This window comes from Sorex fumeus, unplaced genomic scaffold (assembly GCF_029834395.1).
Source record: "Sorex fumeus unplaced genomic scaffold, SorFum_2.1 ptg000251l, whole genome shotgun sequence".
Classification (NCBI taxonomy): domain Eukaryota; kingdom Metazoa; phylum Chordata; class Mammalia; order Eulipotyphla; family Soricidae; genus Sorex; species Sorex fumeus.
The window spans coordinates 207,493-223,828 of record NW_026606308.1 but is presented as its reverse complement, the minus strand read 5'-3'; positions in this window follow the sequence as shown (position 1 = coordinate 223,828).

The window sequence follows — 16,336 nt, the reverse complement described above, 5'->3', positions numbered from 1 at the left end:
GACAGCTTGGGTCTGGGGACAGATGAAAACCTTTGCCTCCAGCACAGTTCGGGGAAGCCCGCGCTGTGAGCTGATGGACGTTCTGACTTGTTGAGGGTGAAATCAATTAAAGTACATCCAATCCAGAATTCATGCTTCCTCCGAGTGACAAATCTGCGTTGGAAACTGAGAAACACAAAAGGAGAAGAATGTCTTTGACCTCTGGGAGGCCGGCTGTTCTTGCTGTCAGGGGACCCAAGCCCTGAGTGAGATGCGTTCATGATGAATGAGAGCAGCCAGCCAGGATCCCCCCTCAAAAAAAACGGGGTGAAAAGGTTACTGAAGTGACCCCAAATGGGAGGAATTCAACCCCACATGAAAATAGATGAACTCCGCTCCAGCTCAGAATGGTTCCTGCTTTTGTGGTTTGCCTCATAGTTTGAGGCAGAGGGGAGCACGATTTGGGGTATTTTGCTGACACTCGGGGTATACTCAACTTCCGGTCTCCAGAAAGTATGGGAAACTGTTGGCAAGCCCCTCTCCTCAAGGGGGTCTGGAGATGGTCTCCGGAGGAAAATTAAGTAAGTCCTGCTTTTCCGGAAGCCGTGCCGGGTTCCGTCATCTCAGGGATTGAGCAGCAGCGAGCAAGGAGCTGACTGGAAAGGTCTGGAAGTTTCCCTGGCAGACTCAATTTGCCACCCCACCCTGCCTTTTTGTTATTTTTCTTTTGGTTCTGCTTTTGCTGCAAAGGTGGCAAACCTTTGCCTATTTGTAGAGGTTCCTGAGAAGTTGTTTCTGCCAGGGCGGAGAGAGAAGGTTTTCTTCTCACTTTGGCCAAGTCCCGGGTCCTTGGAGTTGGCTGTTTCCTCCTCCCCGTGGCCTCGCTCCTGATGCCACATCTCCCTTATCGCAGGGAGGGGGCCTTGCTGGCCGCTGGCATCTGTCTCAGCCCCGGTGAGGGTCAGCTCACAGGAAGGGGAGAAAACAGCACCAGACCAGCACAAGGAGTTTCTCTCTTCCACAGAGCTGTGGAGACAGCTTTGTTTGCACATTATGAGGTTTTCATTGGGGTGGAGGATGGGGGTTCCCTGAGCCTCATCCATCTACGAATGTAAAAACACACAGAGATACGAAGAGTGACTCTTGAAAAACCTGAGTCTAGGGGAGAAAAGCTGTGTTTTTAATTTAATTTATTTGCTTGTTTTTAATCCTAGAAAAGTGAATTTTAGTGGGGAAGGGGTCAGTTATCCATAGGGCACCTTGGGCAATCTTTGTTATCTGGGGGAAATCACCACGGCCTCTCATGGTGAGAGGACAGTCCATCGGCATCTAGCACCCTACACTCCCTGAACTTCTACTTCTACTTCAAGGGCCTGAGGTCAGCACTCTGAGGTTCGGCACTGGCCCTCCAAGAACCCAGGGGGACCCGAGAAAAAAGAGTTCACCAAGACCCTTAGAAAAGAACTTACAAATGGCTCCAGGCATAACTTTCCCGGTGCTTTTCTTTTTCCACCAGCTTAAGGCGAGGCGCCTCAGGCCAGTCTTGACCCGCTGCAAATCCACAGCCAGGCCCAGACGCATTGCAAACCAAACCACTCGACACTTGTACTTTCCGCTCTTGCCAGAACGTTCTGGGGCAACAGAAGAGTCGGAGGCAAACACCGTCTGTTTTTTATTCATTTATGCTGAAATCGTTGAAACGTTCCTTTTTTTCCCCTTTTCTTTTCTTTTCTTTCTTTCTTTTTTTTATGAGCCATTTGATGTCCCAAAAGCCTTTGGAGTCACATTTACAGCCCTTTAAAGAGCTCATTCCTCTTCGAAGCAGGAAGTCACTTTGTGAGCAGAGCAAACAGCCGAACCTTGGAAGAGGGGGAAAGAGGGGGACCCTCCCTCCAGGACCCCCATACTCAGGAGCCGGCCTTCAGCCCCTGAAAGCTACTCTCTGGGGCAGAAGAGCAGATGGACCCAACTGGAAGGCAGGGACCACTGGGCTTGCTTCAGGCAGGCAATGTGTGGGGACCCAAGTAGGGCAGGGCAGCAGCCCTGGCTCCTTCTAGAACTTTCTCCCGAATTTCTCAACCCCCCCACCCCCCCTCACTATACCCCCCACACCCAGGCTCATCGTCATGTGGGAAATGAAGGGGAAATTCCTCTCTTGGCCTTCAAAGTCCTTTCAGCTCTTCTTTTTTCTACTTTTCAAACATTTTCATTTGGTTATAGTCAAGGTCATATGGTTACCATGGCACTAACTCAAGGCACAAAGTTATCACACCCCAAACCACCAAAGTACCAGTGTCCTCCCTCCACCAAGGCCCTCCTGTTCCTTCGTGTTCCCCACCCCACCCCACCCCCTCGCCACACCCGCTGCTGTCATCTGAGTTTTGTAATCCAAGGCCAAGGGGTGATTATGATTGGATGCTGTGTATTCCCTTGCTTGGTCTCGCCATTCCTCATTATCGGTATTTGCCCTTCTTGCTCTTGTTTTGTTGACACGATGTGCCCTAGTTTCAACCACATTGTTCCTTTTGTACAGCTGCATAGACTTCCATGGTGTAGAGATTCTACAGTGTCTTCATTCCTGACTCTGCTGTTGGACATTGGGGGCACTTAGCTTCTTCCCTTCAGGGTCTCTTCAAGACATCTGGGTCTGGGTTAGGGGTCCACGGAGGGCTCCGCTGGGGAGGTGGCACTGCCAGGGGTGGGCCGTCCCAAGCTGGTCTGTGATGTCTCCACCACAAAGATGTCACCTAAGGACACATTTCACAGCATGTGTCCTCCTGGGTAAATGATCTCAGTAAGAGATCCAGCCATGTGGCATCAACCGCCAAACACCCCAAACACCCCAAACTCAGCTATGGATTCCACACTCCTGTGAGCAGCATCCCCGGGACAGTAGCTAACAAAGGATGGGTGTGAACACACACAAAAGGAAAGGCACCCTGAAGCCAGCCCCCACTCCCACCACCCTCGACCCCCACCCCACCCCAGGCTCCAAGTGTGATGGCGATTCCTTCAGAGCCTTTACTGATACCTGACCGCAGGGGAAGGTTCAGCAGGACAGTTAATGTACAAATCAAAGTCATGTGAACTGATGCACAATGAAAGAAAAGAAAAAAGGGCCAGGAAGATAGTATGGTGGTTAGTGCGCAGGCCCTGCATGTGGCCAACCTATTCCCATCTCTGGTACCATGTAATAACCTGAACTTTACGGGGTTAAGCCTGGAGACCCCTGAGCATGGCGGGGATGGCCTGAGGGGAACCCCAGCACCTCAGGCCTTTGCATAGGACCACTAGTTTGGTTGACTACTGCCCCAGGCCTCGGGACCCCCCACTTAAAAAAATTAAAGTCAAATGAAAGACAGATGAGCTGAGTTACTCATTATCTGACTGAGGGCAGTGTGGATATTTGACCAATCATTTCCGGTTTTTCCTTTTGCCTTACCCTGTTCTTTTGTGATTTTATTTTATTGAGGGACCACACCTGGCAGTGTCAAGGGGCTCCTCTTGGCTCTGTGAGTGGGGGGTGGGTCTTTCATGGTGGTGCTCTGGGGAGTGGAACATGCCTGGGTTTGAATGATTGAATGTGACTCTCTCTCTCTCTCTCTCTCTCTCTCTCTCTCTTTCCTTTTTGAGTCGTACCCAGTGATGCACAGGGGTTGCTCCTGGCTTTGCATTCAGGAATCACTCCTGACAGTGTTCGGAGGACCATATGGATGCTGGGAATTGATCCCTGGTTGGCAGAGTGAAAGGCAAATGCCCTACCCACTGTGCTATTGCTCCAGCCCCCAGAACTTGAGTCTCTTGCATGTAATGCACAAAGTCCCGCCCTCACACAGTCCCACCCTCTGAGCCACCTCCCTAGGGCCCCTATTTTATTTTTTTTCTTTTTGCTTCACACCCGGCAATGCTCAGGGTTTACTCCTGGCTCTGTACTCAGGAATCACTCCTGGCAGTGCTCAGGGGACCATACGGGATGCTGGGAATCGAACCCGGTTTGGCTGGCCACGTGCAAGGCAAACGCCCTACCCGCCATGCTATTGCTCCAGCCCCTAGGGCCCCTGTTTTTGCTTGGCTTGGTGTTTGCTTTGCACAGCTAACATCACACCTTCCCATCTGTGACCATAATAATCATCTCCTCTGCCCAAAGGCACTTTCACATCCCCTGGCTTTTGCATTCTGAAACCAGGGCTTATCCTGTAGTGGCTGCATTCAGGGAAGTGTCTGAGTCTCCCTGCTACCCGATTAAGACAAACGAAGCCGAAGTCCCATCTGGTCTCAGACTAAGACGTGCGAAAGTTTCCCCTCCTTACTGCAGATCCGCTTCCTAGCATGATTCCTGTATCTCTCTGTGCCACAGTCCCCTGAAAGGCAGGTGGCATTTGGGCTTTTATTGTTGTTGCTGTTCCCACCTTCCTTGTGGTTGCATTGTCCTGCACTCGCCTATGCATCACTTTTGCTGCACTCCAGGGGACTTCAGGGGACAGGGGTACGGCAGCCGTGCTAGAGATCAAACTCATGGCCTCACACCTGCAAGACAGGGGCTCACCCCAGCCAGGTCCCAGGGAGTTTCCGGAAGTGCCGTGTAAGTTAGCCTGGCAACATCCTTCATAGAGCCCGCTGAAACAAAGACTGAAAGTTCTCTTGCTCACATTAGCCCAACAGGAGAGAGCGGGCTTAGAGTCCGACTCTCGTTCCTCCGGCCTGTGTTCTTCATCAATGGCTCCTTTCGGCCTGGCCTTGCCCTAGCCGAGAGCCAGGCATCTCATGAGACCCTCTCCAGTGCAAAAGTCGAGACTCCCCCCACCCCCACCCGCCTCCAGCGACCACATCTTCCCAGGATGGGACTTTGGGGATCACAGTGAGAAAAACATGCTGGACCCCAGGTCTCTGAGCCGAGGAGGAAAAATGATGGCCGAGCTCCTGTCACGGATGGTGCTGGGACAGACTTGGCTTGAGGGCAGTCGCATCCTCCCGAAGTTTTAAGAGCCCCAGGAGAGCCGGAGAGGAAAGACAGCTGAACTCGCTGGCAAGTTGAAAAAGACGTATGTTCCCGGGGAGACAGGCCCAGATGGCGTGTGACATGTGTTCATTCATTCAGTCGGCCGCTCTTGAAAGTCCTCTGTGTGCCGGCTCGGGTTCAAGGCACTTGGGTGAGGACTGGGGTGGGGGGTGGGGGCGGGGGCAGCACGTGAGCGGACACCTCCAGGTCACCGCAGAGGCAGGGAGCTGGGGATCAGAGTCTGCTGAGGCTGCAAGTTGGGTCTGTCCTCCGGCACGGGGACTTGGGGGCTTCCCCGCTCCAAGCCTCCACCTCCATATGGGTGAAGCACTGTAGCATGATAGCACTGTCCTTCCCTTGTTCATCGATTTGCTCGAGTGGGCACCAGTAATGTCTCCATTGTGAGACTTGTTATTACTGTTTCTGGCATATCGGATGTGCCACGGGGAGCTTGTCAGGCTCTGCCATGTGGGCAGGATACTCTTGGTAGCTTGCCGGGATCTCTGAGAGGGACGGAGGAATCGAACCCAGGTCAGCTGTGTGCAAGGCAAACACCCTACCTGCTATGCTATTACACCGCTCCAGGTGAAGCACATCTGCATATTCCAGAAATACCTGCCGGGGCCCATCACCCTGGCCCCAAGACCAGATTGCCACCGGCATGGTCACTGTGATCTCCCAGCCACTGTTGGAGCTAATTTGTTTCCCCAACACCGAGTGGCTGGTGCTTGGGCTTGGAGGGGCAGGGGTGATGCTGGGCCCCAGCAGAGTGCAGACCTGGGGCAGTGGGACAGATAGAATCTGGACTTCTCCCACGGTGTCTGCAGGCAGCCTTGCTGCTGAGTGAGGCGGCAGGGACGGAGGGGAGGGGACATGGCCCCCTGGCTGCCCAGTAAGAAAGAAGATGAGTGTCCCCTCTACACCCTGGCAGCCCCTGGCCTTACTTGAAAGACGATACTCTGGGCTTCTCCTTGCTGGGGTCACTTTTGACTATAGCCCGGGGATGGCCGGGGGCAAATGTCCTTCCATCAATTTCCGGCTGTGTTTCCTTTTCTTGGTTGCTGGTGCCCACCCCTGGGTGTGGAGATGAAGTGTCTTCTTCCCTTAAAAGGGGTCAAACCCTCTGCCCTCTGGCCGGTGGTGGAGATTGATGATGTTGTAGAGGACGTGCAAGTTAGGGGCTGGGCGTGCTCCCGTGAAGTGCTCAGGGGAGCCAGGGGCTACTCCTGGGGATACTTGGGTAAGTGGGATGATGGTTCAACGAGAGGATGCAGTTCTGTTTGGACTCTGTGGTGTCAGGGTGCCCCAGGGCCATGCTGATCATGCCTGGGGGTCTCCAGGACTGTGCTCAGTAGTAACTGGGATGTGTGTGTGTGGTGGGGGGGCACATGGCACTGAGCTTGCTGATGATGAAGGTGCCATAGACTCTGGCCACTGATGGTGACGCTGGAGAGAGATACAGTAAAGGGTGCTGGTCAGGTCATGGTAAAGACGACCATGACCAATGACCCCCAATGACCACCTCGGTGCCTGCCCACCTATTCTCCCAAACATTTGCCAGTGCCCCAAAACTCCATTTTATAAGCACTTGCAATAAGGAGAGAAAGCAAGGGTGGGAGAGAATGACTTCCCCAAGGCCCCTGGTAGAAGGAGACCAGCTAATGGCACGTCCTGAACCACAGCACCTGCCGGTAGAGAATGCAGAGTGCTTCCTATCTGTCGGGTCAGCTTCTACGAGCTTTCCTGTTCTTGTCACATTCTGTCTCCGCTCACCCTCTTGGGCTGACACTGACTTCAATTTTCTCTTGCAGTTTCCGGAAGAGAGCCCTGGAGGTCAAGTCATTGGCTGTGGTTGGCTAGTCAACTGGTGGAAGACATGTGGGCAAACAGGACCAGGCTGACTTCTTTCTTTGTATTTACGTGTGTGTGTTGGGGGAAGGAGGGGGAGGTTTGGGCCACACTCAGCAGTGCTCCTGGCTCTGCTCTCAGGGATCACTCCCAGTGGGCTCAGGGGACCAGAGTGATACCAAATTCGAACCTGGGTGGAATGAGTATCAGGCAAGCACCCTACCGACAGTACTACCTCACCAGCCCCCTGTATATTTTCAAATTACTCTCATGCTTTTCTTTGTCATGGAAGGCTGCTGTATTCTGAGTAAAGGCCCTGTGGGGTTCTGAGTGCCAAGGGATTCTCCATCTCTCTTGACCCCGGTGAGGTAAACCCAGGATCTCAGCCCGGTGAGCCGTGCGGAACCAGTGTTCACTGTGTCTGTCATCTGAGGCTGCTTTTCTGGCCCGCCCTTACCTCCCACACCTGCTCGCCGCTACTCTGTTTTGGAGCTAACACACCCAATGTTGCTCTCAACTCCTCCGCTGTATCGATTCATGCCAGCTTCTGTGGATGTGCCTTCTACTTGGACCCTTCATTATGTCTCCGTTTTCCACACATGTCCTCTGGGGATCAGGGAAGGGAGGGGACTCGTCTAAGAGCCCCCAGCCAGTGGGTTGGCGTGACAAAAGTTAAGCCTAGACTTGGTTTCCTCCACTTGCTCCACTTCCTGAAGTCGAGTCTCCCTCAGCCCTACGCCCGGAGAGCCAGAGAGCCCCCAGCAAGTCAAAGGCACAGAGAGGGGAAGGAAACCTCCACAAGGTCAACTTGAATTGCCCAAATAGGCTGACCTACTCGTCAACCAGGAAGTCAGGACTTTCATTCTCGACGTGTCTCATCTCAGGAGAGAAGTCGGGCGCATCCCTGAATTGTTATTATTGCATTTAACCCCTTCCAAGATCCTCCCAAGTATGGGAGCTCTGTCTTACGGGTCTCTGATCGCCTGCAGCTCCTGTGCCCCGCCACACATGTATCAGGGTACAGGCTGAGAGAGAGGGAAGGTTTGAGACTAAGTGTGCGTGCTGTTGGGGATGGTTGAGTCCCAGGCCCCACGTGCCGATCCCATGCTAAACAAATGCCTGTCTCTCCAGCTGACCTCCTTAGCCACCTTCCAACTCCTGGGTCCACTTCTTCCTAGCATTTCCCTGTGGGGTAGTAAATTTTGATCTCCCCATCTTTCCTCCAGTTCGAAAGGATATGAATTCCGTAAATCTTGGCCAGAATGACCATCGGGATGCATGAAATATGACAGGAAGGAGGCTGGGGAGGCTGGGTTGATGCAGAGCACAGCATCCCGGGGTGGGGATGGGCAGAGTCCATGGGGACCCCAGGGCTTCAGAGCTGATCCAAGCTGTGGCCATCCTTAGCTCTCATGAACAGCTACAGCTGTACCCAGGTTCTGAGAGCGTGGACCAGCATGAGAAGCAGAAGAGATGGAGCAGGCAGAATTGGTGATTCTCTGAACGGTCCCTCTCTCCTGCCCTCGGCTCCTGAGAGTTGGGGAGGGAAGGAGACCCATCCATTAGGGCTGACAGGCAGCAGGAAGGACTTAGCTGGGATGGGGAAGGACTTCCTGCAGGAAACGTTATTAAGCTGCGGGATGAGTTATTGAGAGCGGCAACTTCCTGACTCGGTGACCAAGATGGATCGTTCTTGGTGGGCGTGAGTCCTCGACCCCTTGGGCAGACAGGGGTCTCAGCTGTGTCTGCTTCTGAGGTCACTGGAGAACACTTGGTGATGATAAAATGCCCTTTGACAGCGGGTGGTGTGTTCATCTTTTTTCTTTTGATCCCGTAGGATGGCACTATATACATTGTAAAAATAGAAATAAAAGACAGAATGAAAAAAGAAGACCTCCTTCTTACTTGCTCTGCAAAATAAATCCCACTCCCCGTCTCTGCAGGTAACTCCAGGGAACATCTGCAGGCAATCTTTATAAGCTTTACTAAACACACATCTCTCTCTCTCTCTCTCTCTCTCTCTCTTTCTCTCTCTCCCTCCATCCTTGTAGGATTTTTAGTTTTAAAGACAGATGATCAAAAACTACCATTCTTGTTTCAATAGTTGCCAATTCCCCTGTTGACATCATGCCATATTTGCATAGATCATTTTGGAAACAGGAATATCACAGTCTATAAATGGACCTGCCATGAACCCAGGCCCCATCTTTGACTGCTTGCCTGGCAGGCTCTTTCCCAAATGCTATCACTGCAAAAGGCTCTGTCAATGCCCCATCCTGAAAAGGTGCTTCTCGAGGACAGGAGACCCCTGGCTGATGCTGGAGGGACGGGGATGGTCCCCAGAAATGGCACTGTCCTCCAAGTTTGAAGGGTAGGGCATCTGCTCCAGCTTCCCTCACTGGTGTTCTAAGAAGCACTTTGTTTTTACTTAATTTTTAGGAATTTGGGGACTATACCCAACAGTGCTCAGGACTTACTCCTGCCTCTGTGCTCAGGGATCCCTCTTGATGGTGCTCGAGGGGCTTTATGTGGTGTTTGGGTTGGCTGTATGTAAGGCCAGTACCTTGATCCTTGGATTATCTCTCTCTCTTTTAATTTATATTTTATTTTTAATATAAATGTAATATATATATTTGTAAAAAGTAGTTCACAATATTTGATTACATTTAATACTAGAACACCAATCCCACCACCATGACACCTTCTCACCACTGTACTTTGGATGTTTCCATCCTGAACCCCAACCCCTGTCCCAAAGCGGAACCAAAATAATTTATTTTGTATTGTTTGTTATGAATAAACCGTGCAAATGCTCCAGCAAAGTTTCCTTAGAGGAAAGTGTGTGAATATTGCTGTATTTCATCCAGGGGCCATTCAACTCTCCTATAAGAGATTACTGATATGTTGTTGAGGGTTGAGTCTTGTGTGGATTAGTTCTCTTAGGTAAGTAAAGTAAGTAAAGGCCCTCCCGTTGATCATCGATTTGCTCGAGCGGGCCCAGTAACGTCTCCATTGGAGACTTTGTTGTTACTGTGTCTGGCATATCGAATACTCTCGGTAGCTTGCCGGGCTCTCCGAGAGGGGCGGAGGAATCGAACTCGGGTTGGCCATGTTGGCCGCTTGTAAGGCGAACGCCCTACCGCTGTGCTATCACTCCAGCCCAGTTCTCTTAGGTAGCTCCAAGAAACACGTTTAAATGCTTGTCAGCGGGGTCTATATCCCTATATTTCTGCCGTTCTTTCTTTTCCTTTTAAGGAGGCTGGACATTCTTTCACATCCTCTTTGACCAGTCATATCTTTTATCAATTTATTTCTCTCCCCTTCTAGGTCGCTTAAATCGATTTGCAGCTGTCTTTCATGTGCAACCCTTTTTAGTCTAACCCTTTTGCTTCCTTTATATCCCTTTGAATAGCAACTCCTTCTGCATAAAGGTAAAGGTAAAGGCCCTCCCGTTGATCGTCGATTTTGCTCGAGCGGGCCCAGTAACGTCTCCATTGGAGACTTTGTTGTTACTGTGTCTGGCATATCGAATACTCTCGGTAGCTTGCCGGGCTCTCCGAGAGGGGCGGAGGAATCGAACTCGGGTCGGCCATGTTGGCCACTTGTAAGGCGAACGCCCTACCCGCTGTGCTATCGCTCCAGCCCTAAGGTAAAGGTAAAGGCCCTCAATGACAAAATGTTTTGTAGAACTAAAACAATTTATGTGCATTGTTTTAAAATATGGAATATGCAAGGGAAAACTTTCAAGATGATGAAATGTAATCCCATTGAAATTTGCACTTAAAAAAAGAAAAGATGGTAAATTCTGCGTCACCTGTGTTTTTTTGTAGTCCACTTCATGTTAGAAAAGGATAAGTGGAGCATAATTTCATCTCCAGAAGAAAAGCTCTTGTCCTTGGAGATATTTTTCCTCTGCATGAATACATTGAATTGACTCATTTCTAACCTGTGCTTCCTCTGAACACGTCACATGTAACTTTTAGCATAAAAGTCAACAAGGTCATTGATGACTGCGAGGTACTATGTAGACATCAAATTAACCCAAAGAGCTGCTCACTTTGGGTTCGCTCTGCACCAAATCTAGAGCTGGCCTCTTAGGGTTTCGACTCCATTTCATCCCCCAACCGGATGTTCATCACTCTCACGCCTCGTTCTCCGGGAAGAAAACTGGGGTGTTGGGAATGTATTCATGTACGCACAGCCTCAGAGCTGGTCAGAGACGAACTGACATGCTTCCCCCACTTGATGCTTGATGCTTGCAACACTCAGCATCAAGACCCCAGCACTGCGCCCTGCATGCATCAGGCTCCATCCTTGGGCACCAGGGCTCCTTCCTCTGCTCTGTCTGTTGTAACTCATCCAACAAACCCATCGTGTCTTAACAGCACATTGTCTATTCGGTGTTTCATGATTGACTTCCTTCCCCTGCTTTCCCCAGCTTCCTTCCAGAGCAAGAGAAGCAGAGTGTGTGTGAGAGTAGAGTTTGGCTCTGGGCCCTGGGCCCACCCCTTTCTCGAAGTGAGACCCGAAGTCACTCATCTGTACTTGGTTTTTTTGTCGTGTCCTCACCTGTACCGTGGAGTTGGTAATAGGCTCTGGCATCCAGAGTGGGTGTGAATACACACACACAGTCGTGCACAGATGCTTACCTATTGGATTAGGTTCTTTATTGCTGCTGTAAATCCTGGCCATGCCTTTTAGTAGCTTCAAACAATGGACATTTGTTCTCTGATAGTTCTGGAGACCAAAAGTCCAGGCTCAGGTGCCTGTGGGTCTGGCTTCTGCTGGAAGCTCCAAGGGGGAGAATCCACTGGCTTCTTTTCCTCCTGGTGCTGCTGCTGTTCCTTGGCTGTTGACTTCAGAGGTCTTCTCTCTGCTCCAGACCTCACCTTTTCTCTTCTCTTCTCTGCCATATCTCCTTCTGTCTCCTTGTTATATGGACTGCTCCACCCCTCCCGAGAATATAGTCTATCTGTGACCCTTACCTACATCAGGAGTGACCTTTTGGACATGCTAGATTACATGCACAGGCTCCAGGTTCCAGGATTAGGACCTGCGTGTTTTGGGGTCTTTATTCAGTCTAATAGACACATACCACACTTTGCTGCCTAATCATCACACTGTTTTTTTTTTTATTTTAAATTTGAAGCATTTTGATTTACAAAAGAAACAATGCTAGTGTTCTATATTATCTATTTATCCATTTATCATCCATCCATTCCATCATCCATCCATCCATCCATCCATCATCCACCCATCTATCCTCTCACCCATCATATCACCATCCATCGCCTATCTCTCTACCTATCTCTCTCTCCCTCCGTTCATCGCTGGATTCATTCATCAGTGCACCCACTCTTCTACCCATTCATCTTGTCTCTCACCCTCTATTATCTTCTCTGATCAGCCGGGAGTCAACACCGCTCCCCCACGCCCCACACACACTTTTGCCTCGCAGGGCAAGTGGGGTGCTCATAGCTGCATTAGCATGACAAAGGTGGCCAAGGAACCTGAGCTGATGTGTCTTGCCCAGTATCTCCGCAGCAGGAGGAAGCCCTCCTATCTCTGGGGCTGTCTTCACTTTCCCAGGCTAGTTCCTTCAGGGAGCACCTTGGGAAACCAGGGCTTCTTGGGTTCCCTTTTGACAAGGGCTGAGTTGTGTGCTTCCTTAAACAAGGATGCCCCTGTCTCTTACCCTGCCTACTGAGTTCCTGGGACCCTGGTGCATCTCTGTGCCAGCTGCGTGATGCTCACAGTTACCTCAGACCTGGCTGCTTCATGCCCTCAGATGCTATTCTGCCCATTTTACAGAGAGGCAAAAAGAGACCTGGGCATCCATTTTTTTTCAAGGTCCTTGGTGGCAGAATTGAGGTATGGGCCAAAGGCTCGAGGCCCCAAGAATCCACACTCTGAGCAGGCCACCTCTCTTTCAGAGGCAATGCTGTTCGTTGTCTTTTACTTAGAGGATCTTCCTGGCCCACAGCATGAGAAGCCGGTGCCCTCAGATCTTGCCCATCTCTGCCCATTCCGGAAGGGCTGAAAGCCTGGTGAGACAAGAAGGGAGGGGTCAGCAGCCCCTCTCCTTTGGCAGCACAGACATAAACACAAGCAGGACAGAACCGGGCACTCTCTGGCCCCGCCCTGGGGTGTCGTCACAGCTGACAGAACAAAGAGCAGGTCCTGTGCCCAGCCTCCACCCAGCAGCAGCGCCTGGACCCTGATTACTGCCCGATGCTGCGAAATGGCTTCAAGGCCCAGGTCCATCTGGTTTGTGTATCGGGAACGAGCTGTTAAAGTGTCAGGACTTAACTTCTAGGGGTTCGAGGAAGTCTCATGAGGTTTTATTGAGCAGTTAAGATGGGTGTAAACCTCAGGGGTAGGACCGGTTCCTCCTGGAAGAGCTGACAGGAAAGTGCAGCTCACTTGAAAGAGAAAGAGGGGGGTCAGAGTAAGAGGACAGAGCCCCCCAAATACACCCCCAGGAGAGCAGGGGCTGGGACTCAGGTTTGCATATTAGGGAACTCCAGGAGACCCCATCCCCTGCTGTCTGGCACATGCAGATAATTCCCTCCCTGAACCCTGAGAGCTGTGTGCAGCTCAAAGATCACTGGAACTGTCAAAAGGTGCCTGGTAGGGGGAGGGGTTACCTTCTGCCATTCTCCTCCTTGAGGGAACCAGAAGGAACCGCAGGGGGCTGACCTCGACCTCCTCTTGCTTCTGTGGTTTGTCTGTCTCTCCTAGTGGGGGGGGGGGGGGGCTCTCTCTGCATAGCCCTGGAACACGCCCAGGATGCCACGGCTCTGGGGTCTGTGCTGATGGCTCCTTCTGCAGTCCCATCACCCTGGGGAAGACTCTGAGAATGTGTCCCCCACCCCCACAGCCCCCACTGGGGCAGGGGGAATATGATTGCTTACAACGGGCTTGCAGGTCCCTGATGCTCAGAAGGTCATTCCCCTTCCTCACACACACAGACCGAGATGCTTCCAAGGAACAAACATGGCAGGAGCATTGCTCTGTGAGTTTGGGGCTAGACCACAAACGTGCTCCAGCCCCCACCTGGCCTTCCTGCCTGGGTATTTCTGGTTAATGAACTGAGTTCCTGAAACCAGTCCTGGAAAATCCAGGAAATCCACACCAAGCTGGGAGAGGATCTTAGAAGAGGATGAGTGAATAACATCCACAGAGCTTGGCTAGGAACCCCCAGAGGAGGTGAAGTTAGCTGAAATGAGGCAGGAATCAACCAGACCAGGCAGACGGAAGGGACTTGGGGTTTTCCAGGGAGACAATTTGGCATATGCAAAGGGCCTGCAGTAGGAGAGAAGAGAGGCCCATTTGAGATGTTGAAGAAAGGTGAGAGGGCTCAGGAGGGAGAAGAGACACACTGATAGTACTGGAGAGGTGAAAGGTCAGACTATACCCAACCAAGTCCCTACTTAGCACTTTAGATTTTATTTCCATAGCCATGGGCTGGAGCGATAGCACAGCAGTAGGGCATTTGCCTTGCACGCAGGCAACATGGCCGACCTGAGTTCGATTCCTCCACCCCTTTTGGAAAGTCTGGCAAGCTACCGAGAGTATCTCGCCCGCACGGCAGAACCTAGCAAGCTCCCCGTGACGTACTCGATATGCCAAACACAGTAACAACAAAGTCTCCAATGGAGACGTTACTGGGCCTGCTCGAGCAAATCGATGAACAACGGGAGGGCCTTTCCATAGCCACAGGGGGGGAGTCAGAAAGCAGAACTATTTTATCCTTCTTTATAATAGAATGCAACATTAACCAAGGTAATGACTATAACCTGAAATAGGGAACAAGTCAAGTCAATGTGCCTGTTTTTCAACATCCAACAATCACACTCTGCCCCAGAAAATCTCTCTCCAGCCCCCCTATTATCTCCTGCCTCACCCTCAGGTCCAAACCCCCTCTTCTCACGCTGTCAACACCCCCTGGGCACCTCTATTTCCGCATTTCTTCTGGATTTTGTGTGTGTTGGGGGAGGGGGAGGGAGTAGGCATTAATTTGAGCTTGGCCCAAATTCCCAATTCCTTGGAAAGTTTATAAAAGCACAGAGTGCCAGGCCCCACCCCAACGTTGTTCCTGATTCTGCAGGCTGGGGTCTCAGGAGCATTTCCACTGAGTTCCCTGTGGTACAGTGGTCGAATGGTGTGGGAGTACACTCCCACCGCCACCCACCCTACAAACCTGGGAGGTGCAACAAAGGTGGCCAAGAGCTCACAAACTGTGCTGTGAAGGGGAATCTGCAATTCGGAATCACTTGGATGGTTTGGGTGGTTTGCATGCCCCAGGATGCTGCCAATACCTCCCATCCCATTTGTTTTGGTTTTGGTTTTTTGCTTTTTGGGTCACACCTGGCGATACACAGGGGTTCCTCCTGGCTCAGCTCGCTCTCAGGAATCACTCCTGGTGGTGCTCGGGGGACCATATGGGACACTGGGAATCAAACCCAGGTCAGCCACATGCAAGATAAACACCCTCCCTGCTGTACTATTGCTCCAGCTTCCCATCCCGTTTGTTTACCCTGTTCTGGGATCCTGATGCTCTTCCCAGGCCAGTGGGGCTTATGTCCCTTTCAGTAGGGGTCAACCCTTGTGACTGCATTGACCAACGGTGGGGAAGAAGTGAAGCGGAGACCCCTCACAGATGCTCTGCTCATCCGTCCTGTGTGTTCTGATGCTCCCTCCTGCTGCCGAGCCGCCATACTGGGAGGAATCCCAGCTAGTCCTTATGGTCATGCCTCTAGGCCGTGACCTGGCTAATGGCCAGGTGATGGTCCCAGCCAACTGCCAGACAGCTGACTCCCCCTCTGGCCCTTGGACCACCCTCAGTTGTCAAAGCTTCCAGCTGAGGCCCCAGGCAGTCCCCTCTCAGCTCTGTCCAAATTTTTGACCCACCAAACAACTGAACAGGCATAAATGGTTGTTTTATGCAACTCAATTTTGGTATGGTTGGTGATGCATCAGAGGCAATGAAGACAATTATTTATTATGTCACTGTCACTGTCCTCCCATTGTTCATTGATTTGCTCAAGCGGGCCCAGTAACGTCTCCATTGTGACAATTGTTACTGTGTTTGGCATATCGTATACGTCAGGGGCAGCTTGCCAGGCTTTGCCGTGCGGGTGAGATACTCTCGGTAGCTTGCCGGGCTCTCAGAGAGGGGCAGAGGAATCGAACTTGGGTTGGCCATGTTGGACGCTTGCAAGGCAAACGTCCTACCCACTGCACTATCTCTCCAGCCCTATTTATTATGATTTAAAAAAATTAACGGGGCTGGAGCGATAGCACAGCGGGTAGGGCGTCTGCCTTGCACGCAGCCAACATGGCCGACCCGAGTTCGATTCCTCCGCCCCTCTCGGAGAGCCCGGCAAGCTACCGAGAGTATTCGATATGCCAGACACAGTAACAACAAAGTCTCCGATGGAGACGTTACTGGGCCCGCTCGAGCAAATCGACGATCAACGGGAGGGCCTTTACCTTTTTTTTAAAAAA